The sequence below is a fragment of the Falco cherrug genome, chromosome 4, assembly GCF_023634085.1.
Source record: "Falco cherrug isolate bFalChe1 chromosome 4, bFalChe1.pri, whole genome shotgun sequence".
Classification (NCBI taxonomy): domain Eukaryota; kingdom Metazoa; phylum Chordata; class Aves; order Falconiformes; family Falconidae; genus Falco; species Falco cherrug.
In genome coordinates, this window is record NC_073700.1 from 57,981,216 (window position 1) to 58,004,802 (window position 23,587).

Below are 23,587 nucleotides of genomic sequence, written 5' to 3' on the forward strand. Positions count from 1 at the left end.
AGCTCCAGAAAGACCGTGAGGCTGCAAAAACAGTCCAGCTCGTGGGAGGTTCAGCTCCGAGGTGCTTGATTGTGGTCTTCGTGGAAAGCCGCTCTTCAGCAGGCTGCCAAACCTCGCACGCCAGGCGCTTCCAGTCTTAATTCCAGTGTACAGTAACTCGCCTGCAAATATCTGTGGACACAGGGAGAAGTTCAAAGTCTGCCCAGCTTGCAGCCTCAGAGCTCTTGTCCGTCAGCCGTCAGAAGCCTTGGAGGCTGAAGCAATGTTTCCCAGCGGGTCAGCTCATGCGGAAAAGGTCAGGAACCGCCTGATAAGCTCCCGCGTTTAAAAAATACTAACTATGCAAAGGAGCCACAAGCCCTCTTGAAGGGAATTGTCATGTGCAGCTCAGCATGATGACTCTTTAAAAAGGCTGTAAAAGGAAACCACCCCTGGACAGACAATTCCTGGCAGTGAGCGTCCCGGGCACACTCGCACCGTGACATGACATCACCCAACTATTTTGATTCATGTGTGCTGGGTCTTCGCAGCGACAGCATAGTCCAGCTGCCCGTCGATGAGCTCCGAAGCACCCGGCCCTCTGCAACTAATGACTAATGAATTAACGGGAATGAGCTTCTGCCAATTCATAAAAAGAAGGCTGATACTTTCTGGAAACTGTAGCCAGAATGATGGGCTGGACTTTCTCTAGCGACATGCCCTCCCTGTGCTACGCATATCTATACACTCTGCATGGATCGCTCCATTCAATTTTGCTGTCTGCAAAGCAAAATGCACCCAGGACAGCTGTTTGTAACACAACTGAAATCCACCTCGTGGTCTTTTCAATGAGACAAACATTCACAGGGCTGTTGCTCATCCCAGCCGGCTGGGGTGTATTATGTTAAGCTCTGAGTCTGTCCATTTAGAGCTGTTTATTTTAGGAAAGGGTTCATCAGCGTGGGCTAGATCTTGAACAGCTGGAAAGGGTTGCAAGCATGAACCAAGGCATGGTCAAACTATTGTAGCCAACCTTCCTAAGATTACAGTAAATGTTCTCTTAAATCAAAAGCTTTTTTTTTAAAGTCACAGAGCACCAGCTTTTCCTCTGGACATCACTGGAACTCGAGGCTCAGATCTTTCAAAAATCAAACCCTATATAAGTAATGTGAGACTTATCTTTTTAATTCCTAAGATGGATTAAAGGTCATATCACCTTTTTCCTCTGCAAAGAAGCATGCCTTTTTCTTTGTGCCCATGATTTCTCCTAGGACTTAATATCATTAGAAAGGAAAAGAAAAGACAGCCATGAATACTGCAGAAAAGACCTTTATCAAGACAGATTCTTTACAAGCTCAGGTCTTTCAGAATGATGGCTGTCTCCAAAGCATCAGTGCAAGGATGTCCCAGGACTTCAGGGGCTCCAAAAGAAGGAGCAGAGATGACATCAGGTTCCTCTGCCATCCTCAGCTACCAGGGACTTCACTCAGTTTATCCTCTGGAGAATGTGGAAGAAGACGGTACAGAGGGTACCTTTGTTCATCCACATAGCAAACAACATAACGAACGTACTAACAAGACACTTAATTACCTTGATATCCAAGTGAGGAACCACAATAATTAATTTAAGGCTGTTCCCAGCCTTTCCCCTCTGACTTGCCCTCCTACTTTCTTTTACCCCCCCACCTTTGTGGCTCTGTTTCAGCTCTGCAAGTGAAGAGGCCAGTGCTCTTCACCAAATAACAATTTTTTGCATAAAACAGCCTGTCAGTAAAGCGCTTTCAGAAAACCCTTTCTCCAGCCCCTCCCTTGAGGCTGACTGTTCACCCAGCACAGAGGAGAGGCAGCTGGAGCAACGCGAAGTGTCGAAGGATTGGCAGGGGAAGGCGTCAGTGTTACTTAAATATTTATTTTAAGGTAGCTCTAGGAAGTGTCAGACTCTTCACGGCCCAGATGGCCTCGTATGACCACATTTACCTCTGCAAGCTTCATCTTGACCGTCCCTTCCCTTCGTTCTGCCATGCTGATGCCACCATGACTGAGACTGTAGCTGTAGTGAGGCGAGCTCTGGCTCTCCCCATATGCACACTTCATGGGCCAGCTCTCAACCTGCTTCCATGACAGTGGTGACCTCCGCAGTCCTTTCCATTTGAAAACCAGGTCCCCAACAGCAAAACTGGATCTTCCTTGCTGCAGTTTAAGCCTACTGTTTCTTGTCTTATTCACCATGTGCACAGAGAACAGATTGCTCCCTTCTGCTCCGGAGCAGCCCTTGACATATTTGAAGACAGTTATCCAGTTCCCTTTCCAGTCTTTACTTGGCCGAAGACACAAGGAGCACTGCCTACAGCACCAATGCAATCTGAACTTCAAGTTTCCCCTCCTTAGAAAAGCATTCCTCATTCTTCAGTGGCCAAAGGACTGCTGAGAATGACTTAATGTCTTCAGAAACCAAAAAATTTTAATCCTTTTTTAATGAGATAAGAATTGGTATTGCTTCAGCATGGGAACAACCCTCTTTTTGATAGAGGCCAAGGATAAATAGTTGCTGATGACCTTTTCTAGCAGGGCCATTGCACCAGGAGGGCTCATTTCCCCTTATTAAGGAAATCAGCAAGACCGTAATGTTTCTGCACAGAGCTACCAGAAAACGAAACAACGCTCTTTAACAACTGACTTTCACAGCAATTTGTTAAAAAAAGCACTAAGTGCTTTGAGTATGATAATTTTGTCTCCCACAGCTAACGGTCTAACACATACTAGCACATTTACACCAGATACTACATCGTCTTAATGATTCCAGTGGAAGGATCTTATAAAACTAATAATAAAAAGCTGGGCTTCAAAAGAGCTCCTTTGGGGCCATCTATGTTCTGGAGACTGAAAACACAAATCCCTTTCAAACAACCACGAAATGGACTCTTGTCAAGCTACTTTAAAGTCTTCCAAATTAGTTATAGCATATTATGTTTCTTGAGCTGCATGAGGACAACACCGATCCCTTCCAAAAACCACATGCATGCTCACTCTGAGAGGTACAAAGCATTGGGCCACTTAATAAAACTATTTTGGGTGGAAGAGGCAAACAAACACTCATTTATGTGTCTGAAATGTCTCCCTAGTCCTGCTGTATCTGCTAAGCCGGCCAGACCAGAGCCTCACAGCAGCCTCTACACTGACAACTCACCAACCAGCCTCCAGCCTCACCACTCTCTTGTCCCAACTCATCTGTTTCTCTGACAGTTTTACGTTGATGATCTAGGATCAAGTCCAAAAAAAGAGCCTGAAAAAGTCTGTAGAGCTAAAAGATGACCCACATCTCCTGGAAATCTCCCTTACTAATTCTTGCCTTTAGCCCACCAGCTGCCTGTGTGCCCAAGCCACCCAGCAGTGCCCTCTCCTGCTCATGCCAGCCCTCCATCCCCTTAAACCACCTGGTTGCTTTTTTACAAAGGAAGGCTGCAGCATACGAAGTAGAAAAGAAAAACATCCTTCTGCTCTATTTTTCACTAATTCACAGGGCCACATAAGGAGAGAAGTCTCATGGCAGAAGTCATCTCCAATCCAACCCTGTGGCCAGGCTGCCTCTTCTCAATGCTTCTTTCTTTTCAGTTCTCCATCTCAGGACCAACGCACCTTTTGTAGCCCCCCCACCCCCACCCCCACCCCGCAGTGATTTAACACGGCTCTTCAGGCTTTAACATAACAAAAATCTTCCTTTTTCTGGATGCAATGTGAAGATTTGTTCTGCCAGGTAGAACTGGGGGTTGAGTGTTCAGATTTGATCAACAGACAGGAAATAGGGAAAATGTCATCACACCAAGCAAGTGCAGCCACCATGGGGTGTCTGACCCAGACATCAGAGTTTTGAAACGCAAACTCATTCATCCATTTCACAGAGGTGTAAATTCTGTGCTGTGGTGAAAATACTTCAGATGTTGGTATTTTTAACCATCTCCTCACTTGCTTTTTTAATAGGAGCTTTAACCTGATAAACAAATGCAGCAGCAAAGTGTGGGGCAGGCAACAGGGACCAGTTAGTCCTACCAGGGTTTATTCTCATGTGAAAATGGAAAAAACAGTGCTTTCCTCCTTGAAATTTAAGAGCTTATTTAGCACAAAACAGAAAGGCTAAAAAGAATATGTATCCCCTTAGTGACAATTAACACTTCAACTGGCTTCTGACTGCAAATCAGCAAAACCAAGTATTTCCCTTTCCTCATTGCTGAGAATTTCCTTGCGCAAAATTCCCTCTGTTTCTGTCATTGCTCAAACAAATAAAGTTCAGTTGCACACTTAGAAAAGTAAAGCATGAATCACGTTTGCATTTCTAAATGGATCATGTTTCTCTGCCTTGTCCTTAAAAATTTTCCTAAATTGTTTTTTTTCTAATTTTCATTTTTAAATTCTACAGACTGATGTTGGCAAAACTAAACATTTTCTATCATTGTCAGTGGTGCTGGGACATGCTTACAAGCCTCAAAACACTAGACTGATTTTAACTGCAACCGTATTTCATATAAATAGAAAACTTGGAAAATATTTCAAAATAACACGCAAATAAATATGTAAAAGAGATCTTTGCTCTAAAAAAAACCTGCTCAACACTACAAGTGATGCAATGCACAATAACAAAAAGCCTGTTTTGCCCGAACACTATGTGCAGGCTGGTAGAACAGAGCATGCAGCCTGCATTTTCAAAGAGAAATACAAACTACCACTTTCTCCATCTGGTCCAAGTCTAGCTCACACCCCATAAAAGAATTGCAAGTTTATGACTCCAAGCTGGGCTCAATTACTTCCCATAATCATAACCAAGTGTTTCACTGTAATGAGTTTTTGTCTTTATCCCCCTTTTTAATACTACTTCATGCTGCTTTCACTGTGCATTAAGAAAGATTTCGATCTCTGAAGCTGTCAGGCTGGCACTAATTTGGTTTTGAAAAATTTGAAAGTTTAATTTTACTTTTTAGCAGTCCCAAAGGTGCACACTAGATTCCCCAGAACTCTTGGTAAATTACTTATAAATTACATCCTGGCGTCTTTGTGATGTTTTTCTATCCTACCTTTCCAGAGCTCATAATATGAACCAGCAGGAATAGCAGTAACAGCAACGGTAGTGTTGGCATATTGGTGATTTCTAGTAAGAAAAACACTTTATTGCAGGCTCAGAGCACCTACCCCAAAAGACCGATAAGCTGGGACTGATGACTGTGATCTTATCCAAATGATAATTTTATCATTTCCCCACATCCTACTAATAAACTGTGGTGCATATGTTTCCAGCACTCACTTCTTCAGCAATTTCAGTTTGTAATGTGAAAAATGGAGCCATTCTTATATACGCCACAATCTGGCTGTGCTCAGAACAGCAAAACAGTATTTGATCCAGCAAGTACAGGATGTCTGGTGTGACAATGCACTCCTAAAATTTAATAAGTTCTCAGCCAAAGGAAAACATCTCAGCAGTAACTTTTACAAAAAAATAGCAGAGGCAATAAAGTTCCTTAGAAGTATTTTTCCACTTATGCTTTTTTCATCTCTTCTTGCTTCTCTTTCGTCTTCCTTCTATGAAGTCTTTCAACCATATCCATCCACAAGACCTTGACAAAGAGACAGGATTCACTGGAACATCACAAACCTCTTTTTGTCCTCTTCTTGTTCTTCCTTTTTTCCTGCTTCCTCACTCCTTCTTATGAAGGATTGGAACAAATTAGATTATGTTAAAGTTAAAATGGGCATTGCAGGGCTGAACAAAATATCCCCTTCAGTTTAAATTAAAGAAAAAGTCTTTCAACCAGCACTGAATGGGTCGTGAAGTGAATGACAGCACATTAATAAAACAAGAAAATACTACAAGAAAGTGATAGAGGAGGTATGGCCAATACCTGAAGAGTGAAATTCATGCTACTATCCCACAGTGAACACCCTGAAATACAGGAGACTAAAAATCAGAGCACCACGACTCCAAAGAAATACAGTCCTCTACTGATTTTGCCTTAGGAGATTTATTTGGAGAGAAGAGGAAAACTCACTGAATTAGCAACAGTTTGCACCAACCCTCAGATGTCCTCAGAAGCCAACCTTATACAAACCCAGCGAGCACCCTTTGTTACACACCCATACATTTGCAATTCATAAACTAGTAGGAACATTAGCAGTAACATGGCTTCACACACGTTTGCTGCAGTTTTAACACTCACACTACCACAGTTACCACAAAATACAACTTTAGTGACAAACATGCACAGTGGAAGCAATACTCTCATCCTAAAATCTAGGTTGCGTGATGATATTTCAAAGTAGTTTCAAGTTCCGTATCCCTCTGCTCCCCACAGTAAGCAGACGAATCTGTCAGCAAAAGCCAAGAAATTTGCTTACGCACAAAATAAGACAACAAAGATACCCTTCTTCTGGCTTGTTATTATTATCTTCTGCTATTTTTGGTTGAAAATAATCTCAAGTGTACCTTAACAATAAAAAATGCCAATAGTGCAATGTTAGAGTTGACAGCCATCCCACAAAGGACCCATTCCTATGCCACAGTGGATATAATGAAGACCTGTGTGCTATATATATCTATAATACACAGAATTAGAGACAGTGGTCAGCAGCATCCTGTTAGACATGAGACAACACAGAAGCACTGGCTGAAGAGAAAACGGAACCACACCTTGAAAAGGTAAATATTTAGCTGATGCTTGAGAAACCTTTCTCATTCCTGGCTCCAGCAACTTCACTGACAACTCTTCTGTTGTTCAGCGATGCACAAGGGACCTCATTTGGTTCAGCTGCAAAGCACAGCAACTTCCAGATGAACGAACCATTCCCCGTGAACTAACTCCTAACCTTAAGGACAAAGGAGTTTGCATACGTGTGCCTCTCCTGCTCTTCCTGCTGTGATGGTGCAGGAGACCTGAGACTTGCGTTGAGGTTACCTACAGGGGTACGTAATGCAGGTGTTTATGCAGAATGGACATTTTCCATGACCTACTGCCAACACTGTTTTGTTGACAGCGAAAGCAGGGTCTTGTAGCATCAGACCAGTGGTGAGCTGAACGGCTCACTGACCTCAAGTCAAAGCTCACAAAATCCCAATGACTACCCAGGGGATCCACAGGAAGGGCTTTAACTACTTACTATATAGCCACCGACAGTATGTTTGCATGACTAAAGACATCGAACAGGACTGGATCCCAATTCGATTAACTAAACATAGGCATAATGCCAAGAGGGGAAATTCCTAAAGGATCACCCAACAGTGCATTGTCATTACAAGTGGGATTACTCCAGCAAAGGGATTATAACAGAAAGGGAGGAATCCACCATGTGCGGACAGAGAGTGCACTGAAATCCAACGCTCTGCACAGTGTCTCTGCATTGCAGCCAGCTCCCTTGGTCTATCTGTTCAAACCATCCCTGGAAAATACAGTAGACTTTCAGCTGGTGGTTAAGAAACAATACAAGGGATTTAAAAAAGAAAAAACCACACAATCTTCCCCCCACCCCCCGCCCGAGATCTATCTTCATTTTCTACTCTTACTTCTCCTATGAACTAATGATTCTGAAGCATCATGTAAGCCAAGGAATAAACCCAAGTACATTGCATAATTTAATGTCATAATAGTTGAACAACTGGCAAACCAGCTCTGTTAGCAACTCAAGATAAACATCTCAGGAACCACCACCAGCTAAATCTCACATAGCACCTTTTCATCTTCAGCAGAAGGGAGGTTAAGTACCACGGTTTCTAGCTTCTTTGCACAAGGAGAAGTGACTTTCCAGAAGTCCCCGTGCAGCAGGCTGGCACGAGGCCAGGGAGGAACAGAACAAGATGGAAGTCTGTTGAACTCAACAGCTCTGCTGCTTCCTTCGCAAGAACATGGCATATTGTTCACACTGCATTAAACCACTGCGCGCGTGAAGTGGCTGTCTCACATGTCCCAGCTCCAAAGAGAGGACTAGAATTAGTCGCCCAGATTATGGAAGATCTGCTAGAGCAGATGGGAGTATAGAGGAGAAAACATTCATTATCACATACATGAGGTCTGGAAGAGAAATAATTCAAAATCTTTCTGGTTTCTCTTTCCAGGTTGGTTTTTTTTTGTTTGGTTGGTTGGGTTTGGGGTTTTTATTTAGAGATTTTCTGCACCCAGATCAAACATAGCCATTTTGTTAGCAAAAGAAACTTTACTGACTTTTTAAGAGATGAAAGCACAGTGAGAAAGACAGACCCTACAGCTTACTGAGATGGCAACAGAGGTACCTTAGCAATCTGTCAGGGTACAGAAGGGACAAAGACCAAGACAGCGGACACGTGAAGGAAAGCTGGCATTGTTTTACTGTCTACATGAGCTAAAAACCAATCCAAACCCTAATATTTCCCATTTCTTGATGATTCTACACATTCATATAACTGGCAGAGGGGTAACTTGGAAAAAAGCATCTGGCACATCCATGGCAGCCAGCTGGGAAGCTGGTGAGACTGCATGAGCCACAAGCCTATGGTGGGAGTGAATTAAGGGACAGTGTGGGACAGCCTGGGTGGTAAAAATTTCCCTGTTCTTTCACTGTGCAAGTGAAAACACCAAGCACTGTGAAGTTCAGAGTTGTTATATATAGGATTGTGTGAAAAATATCAGTGGGTTGGCTGGGAGCAGTGCAGACATGAACTAGAGAAAGCTTTTTGAGTCTTTACAATGACAAAACAGCTGGAAACCAGGGAGCTACAAGGCAGTAAGAGAATATTCCTGGAAAACCCAGTCTGCACACACAACACCTGGCAGGACGAAAAATATTTTCTGGCAAAAGCTAATGATAAAGGAAGAGACTGAAAAGGCAGTCAGCTGTGACCTTGGGGGGGGGGGGGGGGAGGGGCGGGGCACGGCTGCCTAACAGCCAGACGCAGAGTGGGGAAGAGGCAACACCACAATAATCCTTGTGCACCACTTCCTTTGTCCTTCGTTATTTATGTTTTAGGATGCCCTTGTGAATCACAGGGCAGGTACCAGTGCTCAGGCACATCCCACCTCAACACAGTCCTCAGGCTGACAATTTGCAGCCAGCATCTTTCCCTGCTCACTTCCTCAAAATGTACCAAACCTTAAATTGAGGAGAGACTTCTGGAACCACGAATCTCTTTTGGTGTTGCCTTAGCTTAGCAATGCATTGGGCCAATCACATTACTATTTGTACCTTGTAGAGTCATTTGAAAATTATCTAAACTAGCACCACAGATGACCAGAACTTGTACAGTGCCATCAGATTCCCAAATCTTGTCTAAGGTCAGCATCCTGCGGTGGCTTCAGTGCTCAAAGTAGAAAGCACTCTACCAAGTAGCTCTAACATCATTCATCAGTTTAAATTCCACATTAAGAATCAAAGCAGAAACTCAGTGTTATGGTTACAGAGCTCTGAATATATCCAGAAGCACAAAGCCCGACTCCTGAATTTCTTGGTCTGTCCCAAAAGCATCCTGCATCCTTAGTCCCTCTGTTTTGAGGGGCATGTTTCTAACACAGTCCTATGGTCTTTCCATAATGCAGCCTGGTGTGATTTGGCTCTCAGAGTCAAGGTTGCCTAAAACAGCCTGTAAAAACCTACCAGTGTTACAGACTGAGCGCTTTTATTATTATTACATAATACGTATTTGCAGGGGGGGGGGAATACTCCGTCATCACCTTGGCAGCTAGCAATAAGGCCTGGCAAGTCTGACCAACATCTTATTTACAAGATTGTCACTGGAGCAAAAAATATTAAAACCTCTGTGCTAATAGACACAAACAGAAATTATTGCCCCAAGCTACATATTCCTGTAAAGCAGGTAGGCTGTTTCTAGCATAGTAAAATACTGATAAGGCAGAGAGGGGGAGGAAGGAACACTGAAGTGGGGCTGAGTACGGTGTTAATAGACTTTGGTTTTATTCTCAGCTCTGCTACTGGGTAACTGCATGACCAGGGATAAGTCACATCATCTCTGTGAGAGCTTCAGATGAAAAACCATCTTCAGATGCTGTGTGTTTCTGTACTGCAAGAGTCTCATGCTTAGACCAATCCCTTTTCTACCCCTGCTAACCAGAACGATAATTAAAAATCTTAGAGAAAACAAAGACCTACAGCAGATGAAGTAGGTATTTATGGTGATCACAGGTTTCTGACTTTCCTTCCTGTTTATTTGCTGCCTATATCCATTACAAACCTATGTGTTCAAAGACAAACAGCAAAATCCCCCTGCTTTCAGGAACTGCTCAGAGTAGGGTAACACAAGCACAGGGTGGAGAGCATCAATCCTTGGCCAAAGAGACCAGACTCCCACTGGCCTCAGTAGCAAAAACCCAGCAAAAGCGAGCTTCTCAAGAAGTCTTTATGTAAATTTCTAAGTATTTTTTTTTCTTGCACGACATGTTAGAAGACATCACATGAGCTCCTGTGTCAAGTACAGCACTGACAAGGAAGGTCCTGCTGGTCTTTATTTTGAGTCACAGCCTTCAGCATCACCAGCCTAAATCAGTCCCTTCAAATTCTCCCTGCACACTTCAGCCTTCCCTATTTACAGTCACCTGCTATAAAATTCCCTCTCTTATTAAACTACAGTAATTTATGGAACTCCACCAAAACACAGAGAACATCCACTCAGGGTTGCCTACAAAGCCTGGGGGAGCTGGCAGCAGAGGGGGATGCTCCTGCCCCGGTCTTTACCCTCTCTGCCTGCACAAACCTGCCACATCACAGCCTGCACAAATCTGGCGTGGGAGGGAAGGCGTGAAGCACCAGCAGAGTTCAAAGGACTTTCTGCAGCTTAGCGGCTCCCCCTGCATCTCCTCCTAATGTGCTTAGCTACTTAGTGAGCAGCAAGCTAACCAACTTCACTTTAGCAATGACTTTTACTGGGTTTTTGTGTCACTTGACATTAATGACTGAGAAGCTCCACGTGTCTTACAGATCTTTTCTTTGTCACCATCACCAGGCACTTCCCAAGGTGAAAGAAGGTTTTGCTTTTGCTCCTGGAGCGCAAAACATGCAGCTGTGCCTGGACAGCACTCAGTGCTCCTGCACTGGTCTACACCAAAGAACGAGGCTGGCTCCCCATCTCATCTCAGCTGCAAGAAAAGGTTCAGCTTCACTGTATTAACACTTCCAGCACAAAAATACTTGCTTTTCAGTAAGTGGACGCAGCAAACCAGTGTCCTTTCTTTACCTGTCCTGCAGCATGGTCCCTACAGCCTTGCAGTACCGAGCCCACCAGGCTGTACATATTCTGTACCCATCAGTCCCACCTTACCCTTGTAAGACTGTAAATGCAAGGGCTTCTTCCCTTCACATATTAATGTTATTAGCATATTAATGATGTTTCTAACCTCATTTAGCCTCTTGGCTTTTGCACAATGCAAAAAGAACCAGGAAAGCTGATGTGGAATCTTTCTTAGCACAGCAAAGGGCTCCTCTAATCCTGCAATCTATAGTACAGCAGCAGAAGTTGCTTATAAATGGCTTGATCAAATGTAATCCATTCCCTAACACACAGTAAGTATCTGTGTCCAAGGGAGAGGATAAGAAATTTAGGGGGAAAGGAAGTGCCAAGTTTAGCGAGAAACAAGGAACCACACACCTTCCTAGCCATGAACTCATCAAAGTATTTTTCCTCTCTGAACTTTTACAAGATGTGCATGTGCCATGTGTTGCTGAGCCTTACACCTGCTGGCTGGATGAGAAACTAATTTCTAAGAATTTCAGTGATGTCAGGCATTTTCTTTTTTTAATGTGACCATAAACTGGCAAAAGCTGTCAGCAGCACTGGCAGTAGCTTAACAAAAAATGTTGACGTTGCCTGGATACTGAGTCCTGCTCCAGGACTGACTGCCTGCATTTGACAGCAGTAACTCCTCGGGATTTTAGTTTTTCTTTAACATTCTGAGAGCCGTGCAAATATCTGTCCTTATTCAGATCCCTTCTCTCTCTCCTCCCCCACTTTCTGGCTTTGTAGAATGCAAACTAATTCCTCAACCGTAGTAACGCCATAAATAAGAAGCCACAAAGATATTTTTCTAGCCTTCTTTGTCCAACGTTAATCTTTTCAGTTATATAAGCACTTTATAAAATAGCATGGCAAAAGTATATGAGAATCTGTTTATGTGATTAAGACTTGGCTCCTTCTTTACCATGGCCCAATGACAGTATTTTGTGCTTTGCACTTGCCACTGCCGAGGCTTGCTCAGCTGTCTCTCTGTGACCTCCAAAGCAGAAGGCAGCGAGATTTAACATTGCTTTTCAGGGAATGCTTACAGTAAATCATTACTGGTGGGTATCCACGGAGTCTTGGGAAAAAAAGAGCATTATTAAGTACCTGCTAATTTTTTGTTACAGTGGATGGAGTCCAGGTTTTCACTGATGGCAAAAATCCAGCTACTCTGAAGAGCAACAAATTTTCCCAAGTCTTTCCCCTTACTGCTGCCCTGCTCCCAGTCTGAGTTGTGCCTTAGTGTTTGAAGAAACAGCTCTGGATGCCATTTAGTGAAGTGCTGTAGTGTTTTACTATCTTTTATGGTAAAGAATTTGGAAAGACATGAGAGAGAGCTTCTGGCAGAAACAGAAACAGGGCCAAAGTGCATACATAAAATACAGCACTAAACTCCCCTTCCTGGCAGCTGGATGGCAGAGAAGTGAAAAAAAATTCACTGCAGATCATTTTTCCAGGCTGGTCCCCAACACGGTTCCTAAGTGAGGAATGATGCTGTTATCCCAGTGCTCTGCAGCAGCAGATTTCAGCATCCTATGGGGTTATCTTCCAAAGGAAATGACGTGCTTTTCAGATACTTTCTTTAATGCCACTTGTTTTATTTACTTAATGTCACATGCCTTGAACATACAAGCAGCTAACTCTCTTTCAACAATCCCACCCCAAAAATCAGTGCCCCATTCCTGCAGAGCCCTTCTGCACTGGGGAATGACACAGTTTAGCCATGCTGAAGCAAAAAGCATATTCTTCTGCTCCTTGCAATTGCTCCTTCAAAAAACCTCCACGTATCATAACACTCAACATTGTGACAGCATCACCTCAAGAGAGTAAATAAAGCTTGAATGCAACAAGAGTGTGTACCACAACCTTGTAACTCCTTCCAACTGATGCCAATCACAAAGCAGTGAACATGTGAGGTTCACCTATGCTGTGTAATTCTGTTTCTCCTCTCATCATAGCAGTAGCAGACATGAGATTTTTGGACACTGTGCTGGCTTCAACAGCTCTGCAGGGAGGAGAAGACACCTTTCCATTGTACCACTCCCAATCCTGCAATTTAACCACTGGTAAAAAATTTACATGGAAAAACGACTGATGCCATCAAAAAACAGATGGAAAGCTTGAAACAGAAACAAGCCCTTAAAAATATGTCTCTTCACCTTTAAAAATGGAATGGACAAAGCGATAGGCAGTAGAAATAATGGTGGAGATGACTTGACAGGCTCGTTTTGTGGCCATGCCTTTCACCACTTCCCTAAGCCTCTTGTGGCTGGCAACCATAAGAGAGAGCACTTGGATGGTCTGAAGACGCAAAAGCTGGTGCATGGAGGCAGTGCCAGGATGCTCACACTGAACATGCACAAGTTCATGAGAAAAACTCACCTCCTCCCAGCTGCACACCTCTTCTTAAATACAAAATGCAACAGAAGAGTAAAAATGATGGTGTGAATCCTGGGAATCATGCTCTCCAAATTTCTTTTCCAAGCACAGGCAAGACCCCCAGCCCAGGGCAGCTGGAATTTCTCTTGGCTCTCTCAGCTAAACTAGAGCCAAACTATGGCTAAAGGTGTGGTACAGCGGGTGCAGGTCCGTGCTCTGCTGGTGTTCCCACTCCCTGGGTTTGCAGCTGGGCTCCCCAGGGAAGCAGCTGCATGCAGTGGATTTAAGGTTCCCATTCTGCGGCACAGCTGTCTGCTTTGCAAGCCCCTCCACCGGCAACACTCCCTCCCTCCATATCCTGGCCTTCCCAACGGAGAAGCTTCCTGGGATTGCCACAGCGGGTTCCAGCTACTCCAAACAAAGCTCCAAGACACGCTGCCTCAAAGCTCGTCCCAAAATGATGGGTCAGTTTAACAGCAGTGTGACTTCTGACCAGTGCTCATCAGCGCCTTTTTTGACTTTAATGAGATTTAATTGCAGTGACACATCTTTAATAACAAAACCCATGCCAAGAAACTGCAGTTGGAACAAGAGCTGACCTAAGGCCAGTTTCCCAAAGATTTTCACTCCCCTTCTCCTCTAACTTGTGGCATCCTGCTGCTGCACAAGCCGTCGTGGGTCACTGAGGTGGCTGCAGCCACCTAGAGCTTCTCCAGCCCCTGCCAGAGCCCCACTTAACGAGGTGCCTTAACCCCAGATTTCACCCTCTGTAATGGCCATGTGCTCCTCCAGCACCATCCTCTGAGGTTGGGGACGATCCTAAAGTAGCCACCATCTTTGAGTCTCCACCAAGGCTTACTCCCTCAAAAAAATACCTGAGATTTCACCTCCCTTCATCACCCCAAAACTCCGTGGTTAAAATAAAAAGTGAAACATCACCATGGGGCAGAAATCTCCCTCAGAATGTCCCTTGCATAGAAGCTCCACACCACTACCCCCACCAAAGTCCAGGAGGGTCTTGTCTTTCAGGATTGACCTGACTGCATGGATATGTGCTACTATCATTACATGGAGGTGTTCCATGTAACACAGAGAAATAAGACAAGGGTTTTTGTTAGGATTTGTTTGGGGGTTTTTTTTGCATTTCCCTACTCTAATACATTTAACACATTCTTCACCTGGTCTGGATAATACTGGAGCATAAGTCCACATTAGTTAAATAATATGGAACAAATTATGGCTCATCACAAAGGAATACATCAATGTAATTAAGAAAAATGCTAAATCTCCATCTCTTTCTTGGTCTTCGTTTCCACAACAATGAACCACATGGAAAAAGAAAAATGTTTCTAACTACTGCAACAAAGCCCATACCTATTACCCCATAGCCATGGCTCTGACAATTTCTCTAAATTCAGAACATCTCTCCCTGCCTGTATTCCCTTGCCACTAGTAAGTATTTGCTGATAATCCATGTATTCTTCTGCAGTCTGGGCTTCTGATCCAAGGAAATCTAGACAGCTGTACAAACTGGTTTGCATTAATCCCCACCACTTGCTTGAAAGATTTCCGCGAACGCCAGTGAACGTACAAGATGTCAGATTGGTGATAATCCTCATTACTTACTATTTACATTTTTGAGGAAGGAAGGGACATAATTAGGCTTTTGTCAACGACTGTGTCTTTGATTGCATTGGAAGGAAAGGCTTCCCTGTGGATTTAAAGGATAAAACCTAACACAGTAAAACTTAGATCCCCACGAAGAAAACTACTCCTCATTGTTTACCAACTTCATAGGGTTGACAAGCAAATATTGTTGAAATCAGTCAAAATATTTCCTTTTTTCTTCTCTTTTCCTTGTTTTGTTTTTTTGTTGTTTTGTTGGTTTTTGTGGTTTTTTTTTTTAATTAAGAAGGCCCCCTTCAACTGGTTTAGGTATCTCAGCAAGGATTTATACTGTTAACTTCAGGCACCCAAATCTGGAAATTGTTCCACTGTTCAGAGCCCAATGGTCAAATCTTCCCCTGTGTCACTGAGAAAGTCAGATGTTGTAAATCAGATTGTGTTTCAATACACATAATACAGTAGAATTTGACCTTCACAGGGGTAGAAACCACATTTTAATTAGCTTTGGTGAAAGGAGCAATACTTTCTTCTAAAAGATGAAAAAAATCAGCTAACTGCTCATCTAAATGTTCATGTTGATTCATTGTTGAGGTTTGCTCTCCTAAACAAGTTTAGGCCAGTGCTGCCTTGCTGAGGACTCCCGTGCCAAAAGCACATTTTTATTACCTGTTTATTACACGTTTCAGCTGCCATTTATTTTCCTTGTCTTTCAGAAATCCTTCAAGGTGCACCCCCCATGGCCAAGCTCACCCCTTCTCTAGCAAACATGAAGAAGGCAGGCACTTAATATAGATGCCAAACACAGAATAAATAACATGGGCAGTATTTGCCACCTGTAGCTACTCTCGTTCCAGTATTAAGCATTAGCTCACGTGCAGTTCTTTCACCCTCTCTCTAGAAAGTCTTGACCTTCCTAGCATTTAGATGTGGATTTTTATTCTGCATGGATTGAAGCCAGTTTTGGTCTCCAGCTGTTCGGAACTATGGGGGGCACGTTGGCATGTGAAAGGAATTGGAGCAACTGCATAACTGCAAAGAGCATCATCCCGTTGGAGTTACAGCTCAGGTTGCCAAGCGCAGTCCTCTCACCCTTGAACAGCTCTGTGGAATGACTGTGAACATGAAGAGCTATGGAAATCTTATACTGAGGTTAAGCAAACAAATCTGACACCAAGCCTTCTGCCCGGCTCAGGCAGGCAACGAGGCAGATACATTCACAGTGACCCTGAAAGGAAACACTCAGGATTCCCAAATAACAGGGTTTGTTGAAGAATATATAATTAATGGCTTATCTTCACATGCCTTCCCCAGCCAAAAATGAATTGCATTAGGGTCCGTGCATTTGTCAATTCAATTAAAAGTCTATCTTGATATTGAGGGCCATATCCTGACCTGAGGGCAATGGCAAACTCTCCTGGGATGAGGAAAGGAGTTGTTTCCTGAACAACTGCTGAAATTACTGCTGTTACACAGGTTGGAGGGAAGGATGCTTTTAGACCCTGCTGTTTGAATGGGTTTAGAAAGTGAAAAAAAAGGAAAAAAGAAAAAGAGAAAGCATAATAAAAGGTCCTTAGCATCCTGCTCAAAACCCAAGCCAAAGCATCTCCAGGCAGGCAAGGTAATCCCAGCCTGTCCATACAGCAAGGAGAAGCAGCAGGATGCCCACAGGAGGGCACCTACGTTTCACAGTCGTATAGGAGCTCCCAGGGAGATGCAGTTTGGGCTTGCACAGTGTGGCACTGTCTGGCATAGCTACCGGCAGGGACTTGTCACCACAGTCCTGTGTCACACACCTCCGTGGGGCTTTCAAAGCTGCACTTATATTTCAGGCTCAGAGAGCCATAAGCAGCAGGGGATGCTGCAAGAAGCAAACTACAAAGAAATTCCATTATAAACCACTGCAGTCACAAACCACTACCAATAAAGTGTGCTTATAGGAACCCCAAGGCAAATTTCAAAATAATTTAACTAAGAAACTGAGGTGTTTTAATGGCTGATCATCAAAGACTCAGAGTACTTGTTTCGCATATCAAGTACACACAGATTAATATTTTCCATGATCTAAGACAAGATTTTTTTAAAGACAGAGAACAGCCTTCAAATACTGGGTGAACTATGACAGAAAAGGACATAGCAGAAAGCCTATAGAAAAAGCAACCAATTTCTTAAAAAAACCAACAAGCCACACACAAACCCCTAAACAATTCACAACCCATTATTTTTGTTTTAAAGCTGAAATAAGAAAATTTAGATTTCATTAAACACGCAGTGCCCCATGCTAGAACCAGCCATCTCTGGTGGGAAGAGAAGGCAGTTACGTTTATTGATCCATCCTAGAGCTCCCAGGCACAGGGACCTTTGTAAGCTCCTTGCTGGCTTTAGATTTGTCATTTGTCAGCCACCAATGCTGGTTATAGGATTGTCACCAATCAGTTAGTTCTCACATTTGGACCTTTCCAGCAAGGCTCTGGAGATTGGCTGGTTTAGCTGTTTAGCTGGATACCAAATTCTAACATCCAGAAAATGGACTAAAGAGAAAGTCAACCTGGGGAGAACACCAGTTACAGATTATCACTGGTAGTGTACGGTCAACTCTACAGGCTACAATCTCCCCTTCAGAAAGGTCTCTCTATTCAGCAGTTACTCTCAAAATTACATTCACTACAACAGTTTTGCTTACCATAGCTCCACACTGTACCCACCATGAATCCTCACTTCACTGCCCCATCCTTTGCACTGTACTTTGTAGAGCATCCACACACCCACTTTGCAACATAAGCCGTTTCATACACAGGCTAGCACAGCACAGACAGGGCTTCCGAGCATTTTACAACCCCCATCGTGCAAATCCAAAAATGATGCAAATTTTGTGGAGCATGGACCTCCAGCTAACATGCATGTGTATGCCTCTGAGTGATAAAATGCTTTCATGAACCTGAATTGGATCCTTTGCATGGTGTCATCCTTCATTCACGACGTCCCACGCTGTGCTAGGGAAGCTTGTCAGAAGTTTTGCTGGATTAACAAAGCACCTGCAATAACAGTTAGTGGCTCACACATATTATCAAACAGATTTCTTTAAAGGTTCTGATAGGTGGGAACCATGCATAGGTCAGCGTCCAAAAATTAGACCCAAGACTCATTTTCTGACATAAGTAAAAGACCTTGCCTGTCCTCTTTTTGTTTTATGTTAAGAACAAAAGACTTCTACCCTCCTTTAGCTGATGTGTTCATTATTTTAATCACAATAACCCCCAGACCAATTAACTCACTAGGCTAGAAAATCCTAAACCAATTCATTTTAAACAGCGGCATCTTTGTTTCACTTTGCTTTGACAAAGGAAATGTGAGATTACTTTAGTCAAATAGAGCAGCATGGAAAGACTTAGCTCCACTACACTGATTCAGGAGTACAGGAATTAGTTAGATCAGTGACGTTAACATAGCGTTGGTATTACACCATTTCCACAGCCCTTTCACTTCTGTCAGACTTAAGTACAAAAGAGCTTCTTGTGAGATCTCCTAATTCAGACTGATATTCATTTGACTTAGCATGGCAATGGGGAAAAAAATCCTAGAACTGGCACCATGCACAGCTTTATACTAGAAGATACTTTCTTGGTTCTTCCACATCTCCTCCTCCCAGTAACAACCAACCTGCATTTAAATTTGCCGTATAGACCAAATGGGTCAGCGATGACTCCACAGCTAGATGATCACTACAGACGTTGCTATAAGGTGCTCCAGCCCCTGACCAAATCAAAATGGATGCTACAGGCTCTCCTTGCCCAACTCACGACTCTGGCAGTGACTTCTGGAAGTGATGTGGTGCTAAAGCAGATGCTGGAAGCGCATGTGATGGTTTATACCAGCTCAGCTACAAGACTGCAATCTCTTCTCACTGTGGTCTCTTTCCACACTTACTTCCCATACAAATGGGAATGTTATCTTCACTTGGCCTTATGGTCCATGGGAAAACAAAATACACAAGTGAAACCAGGGAACAAATCTAGTAATCCATGCAGGCAAGTAGCAGAGTCCGTGTGAAGTCTTTAAAACCCTTTCAGTCTCTTCACTGGTTATCACCAGGGCTCCCCTTCAAGATGCTTTCATAGCCCCCAGGGCTGCATAAAGCAAAGGCTATTTTCCACAGTGCCCATAAATTGAGACATGAGAGTGCTCAACACATGGCCCTATTCACTCTCACAATGCACAGCAATTTACCGTCATTATTAAGATTTTTATTTTAATTTTAAAATCAGTGTTTTCATTCAGTCCAAGCTCAGCCAAAGTCCCACTGACCCAACAAGGGCTACATAAGAGCTACAGGCTGCTGGACCGAGCCTGGGGTTTAGCTGTACTTTACTTACTCTACTACACATACTGTATTCCCTAAACCATGCAATTTTCTGCCTTGTGATCAGGTTCTTTCATTCCACATATTTCCTGATCAGAAAACTGATTGTTTCAACATTTATCATGTTTATTCAGCCCATTTTTGAGGGACTTCTTAATTCCATGGACTTTTTAAGAAGCTGAGAACCCATCTGTAAAGCTTGGATCTGATAGCTTAAGTGATCAATAATACTTCAGACTCTAAAAACATATCGAAAGAGCTTGGAAGCACAATGCATTTTCAATGGGATCATGACAAGTATTCATGAACATTCAAATAAAACAATATACTTAACATTAAACGTGTGTACAAACCTACTAAAATAAACAGCATTTCTCTAGCACTTATAACCAAATACTTGCTTCGAGATGAAATTCTGAAATGATTGATTTAAATGGAAAACAGACAGATAAATATGTTTGAGAATCTGCCTCTACATGTATTCCTGGATTTTCAAACTAAGATAGGCTAAAAAACCAACAACCCACAACCACACACCCTCCCCCCTATTTATTTCCAAATGATTTCCTGTGATACTTCAAAACTCTCTTTAGCTTTAGTGTTGTTTACGTTACTACCTGTGGAGAAACAAAGTCACCTGCCTGCAGACCTCTCTTATCAAAGGACACAAAGAAGACCAGCAGTGAAAGGCCACCAGGGTTCATCAACCTTTGGAGATGTACAAACTGTCATTTCTATTTCCCTTGCATGCCAGCAGCAGTCTTTAGAAGAGCAAATACAAAACTAAGGTCTTATCTATGCATCACAAGAAATAACAACTTTGTTGTTATTTAAAAGTCTCATCATTTATAGCATGTTCCATAGTTCAAAACCCAGGGAAGAGGTAGAAGATAATGAATTAATCTGGTTGCAGGTCTGTCCAATACTCTACAGATGACAGTCAGAGATTAAAAAACTTTTTTTTTTTTTTTTGTATCATTGCACCTAAATCATTAGCAATTTGAAGATAGTCTGAAAAATCCTTCTTGCCTAGAAAGAGTGGTGAAGAATGTAAAACCATACCGTATGTACTCCACCGATGCACATAACACTGACCATGGGAAACTAAGGTGAAATGGGAAGCATTTTGAAAGTTATCTCCAAATAAACTAAAACCAACTACCATAGGCACATTTTAACCCGAAAAATGACCTGCTGCTGACAGCAGATGTCAGTAACTGGCAGAGGAAATGGTGCTGGTCTTTGGCCATACAAAGCTGTGTGCTGCACCAGCTTGGCTGCAGCCTTGCTGACACATGTTGTCTGCACAAAGTAATTTTTCCAGTGTAGACAAGACCAAAATGAACAGTGTCGGTCCCTCCGTCTGCCTCTGTGGGCAAAGCATGCTTCAAAAATTATGATCACATGTTTTTGCACAGCAGTACTGGAAATTAAAGCAAGACAAACATCTCTACTCCTTTCCTAGGTTTTATGGGATGACAGTGGAAGAGTCTACAACACCCTCCCAAGCTGAACCTGGACTGAGCAGCCCCATCCTTCCTCAACCCGCATGGCGAGGATAGTCACAACCAGAAATCAAAGCTGCCTCATGGCCTTTCCCTCTGGCATCCCACCCCCCTGCCTGTTCAGAAGGCAGGAGGATGGTGAACACAGATGAAAAACTGGAGATGGAAGTGGAAGCTGTTCAGCATCCCAATGCAGGGTATAACTGATGGTTCTCTACAGTTGTGGTCCAAAGGCTGGAAGAGTCCAAGACTACAGATGAATTTATCAATTCAGCAAAGAAAAATCCAAATATAGACTCCAGCAGCTGGCACGAGGGAGGACATCTCATCACAGCACTGAGTGCCATGGGAAGGTATTCCTAAAGAGTAACAGTGGGAAATAGCTTGAGCCAACGGTACATGAAACGCCTGCGCCCAGCTGCCAACCCTCCACAACAGCCTGGCTTGGACTAAACTCCACTTCGCTGCAAGTTGTTATCTAAATGTCACAAATATGGAGTAAAATCTTGGAGGGGAAAGGATTTCAGTTTAAAGTTTGAAGAAAAGTTTTAGCACAGATCAGCCACAGATAGGAGGCCTTCAAGGGAGCAGAGCTGAATGTGGCAACATGAAACCCTGCAGGGTTTTTTTTCCTTATTTCTTCCCTGGGCTCTCGCAAATGAGAGCTACGTGCTCCATCTATGGGTAAGAATTAGCACAGTCATAAGCTTTTCTTACAGAGGATGTAGTCTAACCACAAGATGATCTCCAAGAAAATAAATTATTAGAATGCATAAAATATATGACAACCATTCTGTATTGAATCTCACAGTCTTCTGAAAAAATTGCTATCTGGTCCTTTATTACTGGAGTACGAGGAGCCCTCCTTATGGATTATTTTAGGTGTCACAGTTAATAGTATTGCATTTCAGAAGGAGAAAAATTCTTAAGTGAAGACAGAAAATTAAGACTTTATATTGGAAAACACTTTCTTCCTCAAATACAGTGCAAATTCACTATGATTCAAATCTGACCACCAGCTTCAAGGTGTTTGAAAGCTGTGTAGTCTTCGATTCAAAGTTCTGTAAACAACCTTTAATTCTGAGCTATCTTTTAATCCCATGCACCACATCCCAAAGCTTTAGGTCAACAGAAACCTTTTAATTGATTTCCTTTGCTGTTAAAACTGGCAGCACCATCAATGTGTCATGAATATTGCTGTTACCTGAACTGATGGTTTTGGAAGGGGAAGCAGGGCTGGAAAATGCAGACCTTCAAATCGGGCATTCAGACCCATGGAAAAAGACATATTTTAATAATGTAAATGTCACACAACCATCTACTTTTAATAAAATATTCAGGGTACTTGATTTTAGCCTGTCTGTAGAGGTAGCTCCCCAGTTTCCACTCAAAAAAATAAAGTTTTTCTCATTTATTTGTATAGGTATTGGTTCTGAAGTGAGAGATCATGCAAGAAAAAGTGTAACCTGAACTGTGTTTTCTCCCAGTGCAGGTTGTGCTCCTGTATTTACTTTGGATCACCTCAGTTTGCTTTACTGAGAGTAAATTGGTGCCACTTCTTTCTCTTGGCATTATACCTGCTTGCACAAACTAGCACACAAGAGAAATGCACCCATCACAGCCAAGACTCGACAACGTCTTAGACCATCAGGTCCCAAGTCATTCTTCATGAGAGCAGTTCATGCAGCTTTGAGCAAACCCCAAAGAAACTGGGAAGAGGTTCCACAACACCAGTTTTGAATTAACTTTTCACAGCACCTCAGACTTCAACTTGCACCTCTTCACTCATCCTTTGTTCCTGTTGTCCTTGAAAAACATTTAGAAAATCAGCATCGGCCTCCTGCTTCTACAGGTCACTCCAATTTACTCATTTTTTTGTATCCAATTAAAATGTAATTGCTCAATGTTCCACAGTTACTCATGCACCCACGCTGATGGGTAAAACCCAGGTACTAAGCTCTACATCCCATAAAGCCAAGTCTCCGCTTGCAGAAGGTGCCTGGCTTTGGGAGGTGCAAGGTGGGCAGTGCTAGGTGGGACTGCATCTGCCAAGCTTCCTAGTGTGGGTGAGCAGCATTAGCAAGTCATCTGCACCACCTCAAAGCCAAGCTTAATTCATCCCAAATCCATATTCAGTTTTCAATTGTCGGTCTAACAGTACTGTTGCAAAGAAATTCTCAGACAAAAAAAAAGAGATTAAAAAAGTTGAGAATTAAAATTTCAAAGCACTTGTACAGAAACTCAGTGCACAAAGAGCTGTCTGGGATTTCTCTGTGGTGAACTTCCCAAACTGGAGGGGCTGCACCAGTGGCCAAACACACACCTCACTCAAAAAGGTCCCCGCAGAGCCTCTTCCAGAGGTGGTTGCCTTTTCAAAGGTGAAGCCCCAACAAGCCGTTTACTGTTTTGAAGCTGTACTTAGAAAATACCTGAAGTGGCTGGCAGCCAAGCACATGTTGTGGGAATGTATTTTGCCTTTCAAGGCAAATCTTTTGTCACTTCAGA

The 23,587-nt window shown here is 43.0% G+C and overlaps 1 protein-coding gene across 4 annotated transcripts in view; it reads right to left on the minus strand.

The window, feature by feature from the left end:
• PRKAG2 (protein kinase AMP-activated non-catalytic subunit gamma 2) overlaps positions 1-23,587 on the minus strand; it is a 223,847-nt gene that overhangs the window by 115,982 nt on the left and 84,278 nt on the right. The window lies entirely within an intron of this gene.